Source organism: Aquarana catesbeiana, linkage group LG09 (genome assembly GCF_042186555.1).
Source record: "Aquarana catesbeiana isolate 2022-GZ linkage group LG09, ASM4218655v1, whole genome shotgun sequence".
NCBI classification, from domain to species: Eukaryota; Metazoa; Chordata; class Amphibia; order Anura; family Ranidae; genus Aquarana; species Aquarana catesbeiana.
In genome coordinates, this window is record NC_133332.1 from 295,196,576 (window position 1) to 295,206,799 (window position 10,224).

The window sequence follows — 10,224 nt, forward strand, 5'->3', positions numbered from 1 at the left end:
TGGACACTTTTGACACATTTTTGGGACCATTGACAATTATGCAGCGATCAGTGCTATAAAAATGCACCGATTACTGTATAAATGTCACTGGCAGAGAGGGGGTTAATCCTAGGGGGCGATCAAGGGGTTAACTGTGTTCCCTAGGTGTGTTCTAACTGTGGGGGGATGGGACTGACTAAGGGAGGAGAGAGATCGGTGTTCATACTTAGTATGAACACACAATCTCTCTCCTCTCTCCCGAGAGAACCGGGATCACACACACAGATCCCGGTTCTCGCTCTGTCACGAGCGATCGTGGGTGCCTGGTGGACACTCGCATTGGCTCCGCCCCCTAGTGGTCAAAAGGCGAACCGACGTACAGTTACGTCGGTTCGCCCAGGGGAGCCAACCTGCTGCAGTACAACCCAATTGATTTATATAGCCCACATTCAGGTGGGAGACAGACAAAGCCTCCCAGCTCATAACAAGGCCAAATCTAGCGATAAATGAAAGCTGCTGACACCTTTGGAAGAGGTGGTAACCATATAAGCCTTGAGGTGTGCAATCAGAAGGCCAACACCTGCAGGGATTAACAAGCATGGCCTGCTGCAGCCACGCAGTTTTGGGGAAGCCAGCAGCCATGATCCATCCATATCAATTAGCAGCAAACATCAGGAGCTGAACCATTAACCGAGGATATGGAGCTTGTCCAAATGTAGGGAGGGCTCCGCTAGAGCCTCGGTGCCCACAAAGATAGCTGCTTCTCCTCCAGCAGTGTAGGAACCTTCGTAAAAACCAAGAAAAAGATGTCATTTTTTTCATACTCTCTAGGAATCGTTTATAGAGCGTTGCAGTACTGGAGTTGGTGTCCAGGTAGTAGATAACCTGTACTTGCAGGCATCTCTCCCATAGGCGGTTCTCCTTTTGCTCTTTTTGTTCCCATCCTTTGTCCTACAGGGTGAGGATACAAGGATGTAAGCGCCTTTTACAAGGAGAGACAGGGTGCAATCACCCTGTGACCGGCACCCCAGCCACCTAGGAAGACCCAATTAATCCCCATTACCAGTAGGGAAAAATGTATACACACACAGTGTCAGATTCCCCAGACCAGACCTGCATGTCCTGTGGATAGTACAGAGGATCAAACCAAAACCCCCGGTGCCCCCTCTACCAGGGAGTAAGAAAAGAGGAACCCCCATTAGCTGCTTTCTTACCTTAAGGCCAGAGTCCGCAGGTGTCCCAACCCTGCTTCCCGCTTACAGTCTCCTCCCTGGTGACCTACCAGCACAGGCCAAACCAAAGACCACCACAGACCAGACCGGATCAAACACATCTTGTTTGTAATACACATAGAGATCACAATTTTCCTGAGTATTCATCAATGTTTGAGGTACACAATATCCACCGCTGATTACTCAATCAGTTGTGAGCATCTTCAGCCAGCAGATGGCTCCTATAAATAGCGTCTTATCCTTCCCCTATCTTTACACTTGAAAAAGGAGCACGCATGCGCCTCATGGACCTTGCGCACGCTCAGAAACGCGTTGTGTTGTTCACAGTCATTGACATTACAGGCTGCTTCCTCAGGTTAGCCGCTCCGCTCCTCTGCAAGACTGGCTGTGTTCCGTCCCGGCTCCCCGCTGAATTGCAGCATGGATTTGGGGCATTCCTTGGAACCGGCTCTCTTCATATCGCTCTCTCCCGATATACATCATTTCACCTAGAACACCGTTGTGTTTTTATATGCAAGTGGATACTTTTTATCTTGTTAATTGTAATAAACCTTTTACTTAGAGGCGCTCCTCTCCTTTTGTTTTTACCTACCAGCACAGAGAATGGACAAAATGGCTTCCACCATCTTCTCTGTAGCCCCGAAAAGTCAAGCAGTGAGGATCTCAGCCTGGCACTGTGGATTGGGCGGCTCCCATGGAACACCTGCCCAAGACACCAAAACACCTGGAAATGGCCATTTTGCAAGCATCAGGACACTACAAGTCTGCACTGCCCCCTGGAAGACTCACGCAAGTAAAAATCTCACACTGCCAGTGCACCTACCCTAAACAGGCATGCTGTTGACCAGACTCCTATGGAGAGATGGGGTCCCCTGGTGTAAAAGAATTCCAGACTCCCTTCTAAGGCAGCCTGAGAGAGCCCGAGCTACATGCCTTCCCAGGTTCACGGCCTGTTCTGGGATGCTGTAGCCGGGAGGCATATAATAGAGAAATAAACCCCAGTAATTCTACTGGGATCAAACAAGTGGCTACTTCAGCAACAAAATAGTCAGCACCTGGGTATGTATCTAAAATGACAAAATTTATTACTCAATTTAAGAACGTGCCCAAACACACATAAAATGCACCTATAAGCCTGGAGGCCCCTGCTCCCTAGCACTCAGGCCTGACTGGAAAAAAAGAAACCGATTGCTGTTCACCTGTCCTGGCCAGAGGAAACACATATACTGAAGATCTGGTTGTTAAGCTTGTCTTTTTAAAATGGGGATCATGTATTTTCTAGGTGGGAGGAGCCTCTCTCCCCATAAGCCATCCTGAAAGATGACTTGGAAAAAATTAAGTGATTGAGCAGCTCCATTAGTACAATTTGTTATTTTAAGGAGACATTGACTCTTGCCCATTGAAGGTAAAGTGACAATGTCTTTACAAAGGGGCCCCCCTGACCTACAGATACTTACCTCATCACTACTTCTCCATCTGTCACTGCCAGCACAAAAAATCTCTGGTGAAGGAGTGGCAAGGAAGCAATGATAAGATGGGTATCTATGGGGTAGTAAAGGGGGCATGGTCTCTTGGAAGACATGTTTCTACAGTATTTTCCACAAGCATCAGTCTTATTCTGTAGCCGATTGCTACAGAATTTTGTTTAGTAAACTTTACAGGAGCCACCCCCCAGGATTTTTTGGGGTTTGGTAAATTACCTTAAAATGGATAACCCATTTACAGAAAATGTCCTCACCAATTTCTTTGGAAATGTATGTAATAACCTTACTAGTAAGCACCTCTTTTGAAGAGGTTTGTTTTCGTTGCTGGTCAAAGAGAGAAGAAATCCATAGTATCAAAGCATGCATTTTATGAATGGGCCATAAAAATGCAAGTCTAAAACTAGGCATACATTGTACAATCAGAATGCATAATTTCTTTTAGATTTACAAAATCTTTAATACAAGGACCTACCTATAAACAATACATGTGGTTTGTATCCAATCATGAAAACCATTGCACTACATATTTGCTTCTAAGGGGCTTGTACAAATCAGACTGTATGATCAGCGTTAGGCCCCTTTCACACAGGCTGGACTCCGGTTTGCTCAGCATGGGATCCGTCTGTTGATCTCCTGCTGAACCGAGTGGCCAGATGACAGGTCAATGTCTGCTCTACATGTGCACAGTGGATATGGACACAGCCTCCTCTACACCCAACTGCCCTCCGATCCGCCAAGACAGAGGGGAATGAATCTCCTTCTGTTTGTTTCTGCCAGATAGCCAGCTGTAAAAGGACACAAAATTCTATTTACATCCAACTGCCCATAGAGGAAGAATGTAGGGTGCAATCAGGTACGCCTGAAAAAAAAAAAAGAAAATGGAAAGGCAGACCCAATCAGACCTCCCATGTGAAAGGGGCCTTGTGTGGAGTATTATAGGGAACAGACGGCAAACTATGCACTTTGTTAGAAGTCAGCGCTTTAGGCATGGTCTTTGTGGCCTTATCTTTCCTTGCTCATACTATTGTGCAATTTTTGTTGGCTCACAGTTATTGTGCATTTGGAGGGTTCACTATCTGCAAAGTTGCATAGCTTTGATGGCTAGAAAATTGTCACCTTCTCTGGCTAACCTCACTATAAAGGGGTAGGAGGAGCATCTCTGGATATTTAAACCCCTATTGTGACCAGGTTGTGTGGTATTATTGAACAACCTCCTGTTTGGAGGAGCATTGAGCTGTTATTGTCTGATTTTTATCAATACAATAAAAATGAGTTAAATCTCTCACCATGTCCAAAAATTGTATAAAGTTTTATTATATTGACATTGCTATTTTATTTTAAATGTACAGAATGACAGGCTCAAGACAGAGACATTTAGAAGCCTACTGTGGGCAATACTTTAAGTACACTACGAACCATTCCGGTGGGTAAATTTTACATGTCTATGAAAAAAACCGAGCCCAACATAAATTGCACTAGTTAGAACAAATTAAATCTGATACAGAAGTTGAACATATACAAATATCTGAAAGCTGAATATGTAGGAATAAGGAAAAATACACAGGAAGGAACAAACAAGGATAAAAGCTTTAGAAGTCTGATAGCGTTAAGTACATTTCCATACTTTCAATGAATTTCAGCCTAGACTATTTTGATATAATACTGTAAAGTACAATCTAGACATTCCTAATGTTTGTAGGTTACATGAGGGTCCTCGCTAAGGAAGATATGCAAGTAGAAGATCTACTGCACTGGGATCTTTGTCACCTAGTCATATTTTGAGGTGAGGGGGCCTCTGATAGTAGAGGGCTATGTAGATTTTTTTTTTTCAGATAGTACAAATTTGGCCACAAATGTAGGAGTTACTATTGAGCTAAACACCAGCTGACCTATACAAATTTCTTGTCATCTACAAGCATAGGAGTCATTTGTTGTGCACTGCAAAATTCCATACAACCAACAAAATCCATGGTGATGGTGGACAGTTTGTCAACTCCCAGCAAGCCCTTTAAGCGGTTGTGGTTGTACGTAGTAAACAATTAATTCAGGTCTGTGCCATTTTTTTTCTCTCTCATTTTAGTGAATGGTCGTCAAACACGAAACGAAGATCTAACCCAAGTGTTGTTTGGAGAAAACTTCCAAAATGTAGTCATAAGTTGGCAGACATATTAAATTCAAATTCTCCCTCACTATTGCAGGGCACTCAGGAACAGCTCGTAGTTGTGTTTTAGCTCCTTGATCTTCTCATCTAAAAAAAAAAAAAAAAAAAAAAATGTAAAAGGAGAGATTATATTCTGCTTGTGGTGAAACCAGTTATTTTTTCATACTCATCCCCACCCCTAAATCACAGAAAAAACAGATATGATATATTTTGTTTCATCTTTCACACTGTCTTAAAAAAATTATGGCCAAAGCTCTTTGGGCCCTACTTCTCCTGTGGGTCAGTGCACTTCATTCTGCACTCCTGTGATGCGTATTTAGCCAACAGCGGGCTAAAGTCGACATTACCGAGCCAGTCCAGGGTGTGAGGAGATCCAGACTTTAATGTTGGGATTCACCCAGATGCCTGGACCAGAAGTTGGCTTAGCCCCCTCCACAGGCTGGTGCTCCAATGAGCACTGGAGGGGCAGAGCTGGGAGCCACCACTCTTTGCTTACTGGAGACCGAGAAATGGGCAATCAGTGATCTTTGATCGCTCAGTTCTCGGTCTTAGAGCCAGCAGGGGACAGATGCTATATCTACCAAGGTAAGCATGTATTGTTTCTTTTTGTTTTTTAATTACCGAACTTCTCTTTTAAAATTAACCTGACCTGGCCCAAACATTCTTAACTAACCACAATGCTGAAATGGAATTTGCCATGACAAAAAATGAAGGCTGCTAACGCTGAACTCTCCTTTTGAGAGAACTAGTTCCCTGGCTTTCATGCTGTTGCTTTGGCTTCCATGCTTGGTAAGTATAGCAATAAGGAATTCCAACACTCCTTTCTACAGCATGTGTGTTCTAGTTCTGTGACTCCGACAAAGCTAAGCATAGTATTTCCAGGGTAATAGTCACCCCCATACTTTCCTAATTACAGAGTCACTTGAGGAACAGACTATTCAGTGCTTGCAGGTACCAGTGCTCCTGATCCCTGTGGAGCTTCTTGGATCCTAGTCTGTGAAGGTACATGAGCCCTTGATTTCTACCAAGCTGAGATTATGCCCTTACTCGCACTATGCCCTGCCATCTGTCATTCAACTGTTTAATTGGTGAGCCTATGCTGCCGACTAAAGTTCTGGCATAGCTTAGTGCTGGGATAGGCAGCGCCAATTCCCAATATGGGCAAAAGCCACAGGACTAGGCCTAGAATCTAAGGGGTTCTACATCAAGTGAAATGTTTTAGAGCAGATCAAGTTCACTTTAACTGAAATCGTGGTTTTGGGTTGGGTACAGTTTAAAGGTATACAGTACAGTAGCAAGTTCAGGCATCTGGCTTCTCATTAAATGTATAGGCCAGCGGTCTCCAAACTGCAGCCTGGGGGCCAAATGTGGCCCTTTACTTGCCTTTAACCCCTGGGACACTATTCCTCCTACTGATACAAGACACTATTCCTTCTATAACAATGGGGTGTCATTCCTGTCACTGATACCAACAATAGGGCACTATTCCTCCCACTCACACCAATGACGGGGCACTCTACCTGCCACTGACACCAATGATAGGGCACTATTCTTCCCACTTTCACCAATGATGGGACACGATTTCTTCCCCTAATACCAACAATGGGGCACTATTCCTCCTAATAGTGCCAATAATACCAATTGGGTATTCTTCACTCCCATTGATGCCAGGGGATTTTCTACTCCCACTGGCCACAGTACGGCCCCCTCAAAGTCTGAGGGACAGTAAACTGGCCCTTTGTTCAGAAAGGTTGGAGACCCCTGATCCAGGTGATTTCAGAAGGTAAATCTCAGCATTGTTTCACAAACAACTTGTTGCTCAGATTTATTCCAAACAAAAAGGGCCATGCTCTCTGCCTATTGGTGACTCCATAGCAATAAACAGAGAAGGGCCTGATCACACTCCTAAGTCAAAGCAGCAAAATTGCAGCTGTGTTGGGACCTGGGTCTTGGGGTGAGAACTCCTTCCCATCAAGGCTTACCAAAATCCGATAGATAGGTGAAACATGTTACAGCTGTAATAGGGGTCAGTATCTCTGCAGATATCCAGTTATCCTGGTAAGTGTATAGTGAATCCACCAACAACCATCCATAGTTTTTTTTTTTTTTTTTTAATGGACTAACCCCTTAAAGGCCCAAGTCACTTTTAAAGCGGTAGTAAATTCTGCCTTTGGATTTATACCTACAGGTAGGCCTTAATAAGGCTTACCTGTACGTACAGAAAATGTCTCCAAAACGTGTTTAGGAGATAAGTACTTAGTAGCAGCCAGTGACTTTTTTTTTATGTTTCACTATCACTTTAAACAGAACTATGTCTGATAAAGTCAACCAATACTATTCTCCAATTACAAGGAGCCAAGGCTTAACAGAAGGCGGGACTTCAATTGGTTTTACTTACGCAGAGTTGCAATGCTGCCTCCTCCCCAGGACTCTTTAGTCTGCTGCCTCTTTCTCACCACCTCAGTTATACTGTTTGAGGTTGCTGTAAAATGGGCAACAGCCTCCAGCTCCTAACAAGCAAAAAAGGGAAATATAAATATAAATGAGATATATATATATATATATATATATATATATATATATATATATATATATATATATATAGTAAATGAGATGCAATAATCAATACAATATAGCCTCTAACAAAGTGCCTATGTCACTTCTGTAAATTAAAGTGCATCTAAACCCCCCAAAAAAATGGTCAGATATTGCAGGTTACATGTCCTTAGATGTGATGACTGCAGCATTTTTCATGCATTTTTCCCTTTATTTTCACCTGGAGGAATAAAACTTCTTGAGTGACCACACTTAATGTTGCCACCCTAGGACAGGAAGTGTGTAGGATCAAAGAAATCCTCCCTGTAAAATGGGAGGGGGGGGAGTGTTTAGTAGTCCAGCATGGATGAACTGGCCAGATCTGATCTGATCATGCCATTGCTCAATTCCCGGTCTTAAGAGCTAGCTAGGGGGACAGCTGCCTCATTGGATCGATGCTACAGCCACATTGGTACAGTGGATATAAAAGGTCTACACACCCCTGTTAAAATGTCAGGTTTCTGTGATGTAAAAAAAAGAGACCAAGATAAATAATTTAACGTGACCTATAAACTGTACAACTCCATTGAAAAACAAACAGGGGGGAAGTAAAAATAAAAAAATAAAATAATGTGGTTGCATAAGTGTGTACACCTTCTTATAGCTGGGGATGTAGCTGTGTTCAGAAATAAGCAATCACATTCAACCTTATGTTAAATAGGAGACAGTACATACCTGCCATCATTTAAAGTGCCTCTGATTAACCCCAAATAAAGTTTAGCTGTTCTAGTAGGTCTTTCCTGACAATTTATTAGCCGCATCCTACAGCAAATGCCATGGTCTGCAGAGAGCTTCCAAAGCATCAGAGGGATCCCATTGTTAAAAGGTATCATTTAGGAGAAGGGTGCAACCATATTATTTTATTTTTTTTATTTTTGCTTCCCTCCACCTAAGAGATTTCAGTTTGTTGTTAAACGGAGTTGTACAGTTTATAGGTCACATTAAAAAGGTAGAAAGTTCTGAAATTATTTATCTTTGTCTCATTTTTTTACATCATAAAACCTGACATTTTAACAGGGGTGTGTAGACTTTTTATATCCACTGTATGCATGTTTTGTTTTGTTTTTTTATATCCCACACTACGCCATTAACAGCTCAAAAGGAGGCAAATAATAAGTTACCTGTTGGGGTTTACATACACCAAGTATTTGTAGAAGTCTGACATCAATTTGCTGTTTTGAAGCCAGTAGACCTTAAGCTGAGTTTCCTCAGAAAATGCAGCCAAGCTACTCTTGTGCTGAGTGCCACTATTGCCAGCGGAAACCAAGCTTCTTTTGGGACAGCCATTTCTATGGAGGCAGATTGGGGTGGGCATGGCTTGTTACCTACAGAGTGTAATTGATGCTGTGAATTGATATAGGGACCCCTAAACGGGGAATGATTAACCCAGTCCTTCCATTGAAGAGCAGCTAAACTCAAAAACAAACATGTAATATACAAATCGTATTTTACCAGTCCCTAGATGTGATGGATACATTTTTTTTCAGGATTTTTCACCTGCCACCAGATAATCCTTCAAATAACACACTTCCTGTCCCTGGCTGGCTATGCTGACCCCACCATTGTATCTATGGTGGGATCCATGGTTGTTACCCAAGCTTGACTACAATAAAACTTCCTCTCTTCATCTCCATTACATAGGGGGTCAAACGGATTTGTAGTTTACAGAATGAAGTTAGAATTGTTTTGCGGTGTTGGGCTCAGAGAAAGGTGACAAGGACATTGCTTTTCTGGCAAGATGAACATTTATTTTTTTGTACCTGCTGAAAATGTTCAATAGCCTGAACAAAGAAAAGCAATGCAGCCACCACATCTAAGAACTGGTACAGAAGGAGACTGGAGACAGCCTTCAGAAAATAACAGAATCTGGACTCTTGGTGTTCCTAAATTGGCCACAGAACTGCTCAGTGTCTCCAAGAACATCGTTATTGAGTACAGGAAGATATATACTTTCTACCAAGTCTTTTCTTTCATTAGTTTTTAGCATTTTTTGCATGACTGGTCTGTTGCCACTGCCATTCAGAAGATAAAAAAAAGGGAGTTAAATATAGAAATACTATTACCTTGCTACAACTTTCTAGCAGGCAGTGGACAGACTGGAAGAGAGGCCCGCAGGGACTAAGGCGAGGTGCTGGGTGGTTGCAGTGCTCCTGAAATTCATTCTCAGAGGCGGCTCTCTAATTAGGCATATTAGGCGGCCGCCTAAGGGCCTCGCACTGACAGGGCCTCGCGCTCACAGCCGTCTAATCTACCTAGTTAAAGAGCCGCCTCAGAGGCTGGCAGCAAGGATCTCCCCGCCATCGGAAAAGTGCCGAATCCCAGCTGGTCTACAATGCACTCATCGGAGAGATCACAGGACTGCATGTAAGACCAGCTCAGGGGGCGGGGGACAGGAGCTGACAGCTCCAGATAGCATAAGGCAGTGACCTTAGGGGGCGGTACTGAAGCAGACGGTCCCTCAAGTGCACAGCAGACATCAGACAGGTAACGTGCAGCGCCGGGCACTGTGAGCTTCAGCTTCTGCCTCCATACTAACTTCCACCAGCTTCCGTGCCCCTCCTCCTCCTCCCACATGAAAGGCAGACAGGAGACGATGGCCTTTCATTTCAGCACATCGATCAGTTGCTGCTTCTCTCCAATAGAATCTCCTCCCACGTGGGCGGTACCAGAACCTCCTCCATTCCAGCATACTCGTTGGTGAACTGGAGGTAAGTGAGAGAAGGGGGGAGGGGCCGAGTGAGACCAGGGGGAGGGGCCAGCAGGAACAGTAGCA

At 43.7% G+C, this 10,224-nt stretch overlaps 1 long non-coding RNA gene across 1 annotated transcript; it reads right to left on the reverse strand.

Moving 5' to 3' along the window:
• Positions 1-3,156: 3,156 nt before the first annotated feature.
• LOC141108651 (uncharacterized) lies at positions 3,157-9,700 on the reverse strand. Its single transcript, XR_012236102.1, has 3 exons — positions 9,515-9,700; positions 7,255-7,366; positions 3,157-4,943 (listed from the first exon to the last, which is right to left on the reverse strand). It is a non-coding gene; the product is annotated as an uncharacterized lncRNA (long non-coding RNA).
• Between the last annotated feature and the right edge of the window lie 524 nt (positions 9,701-10,224).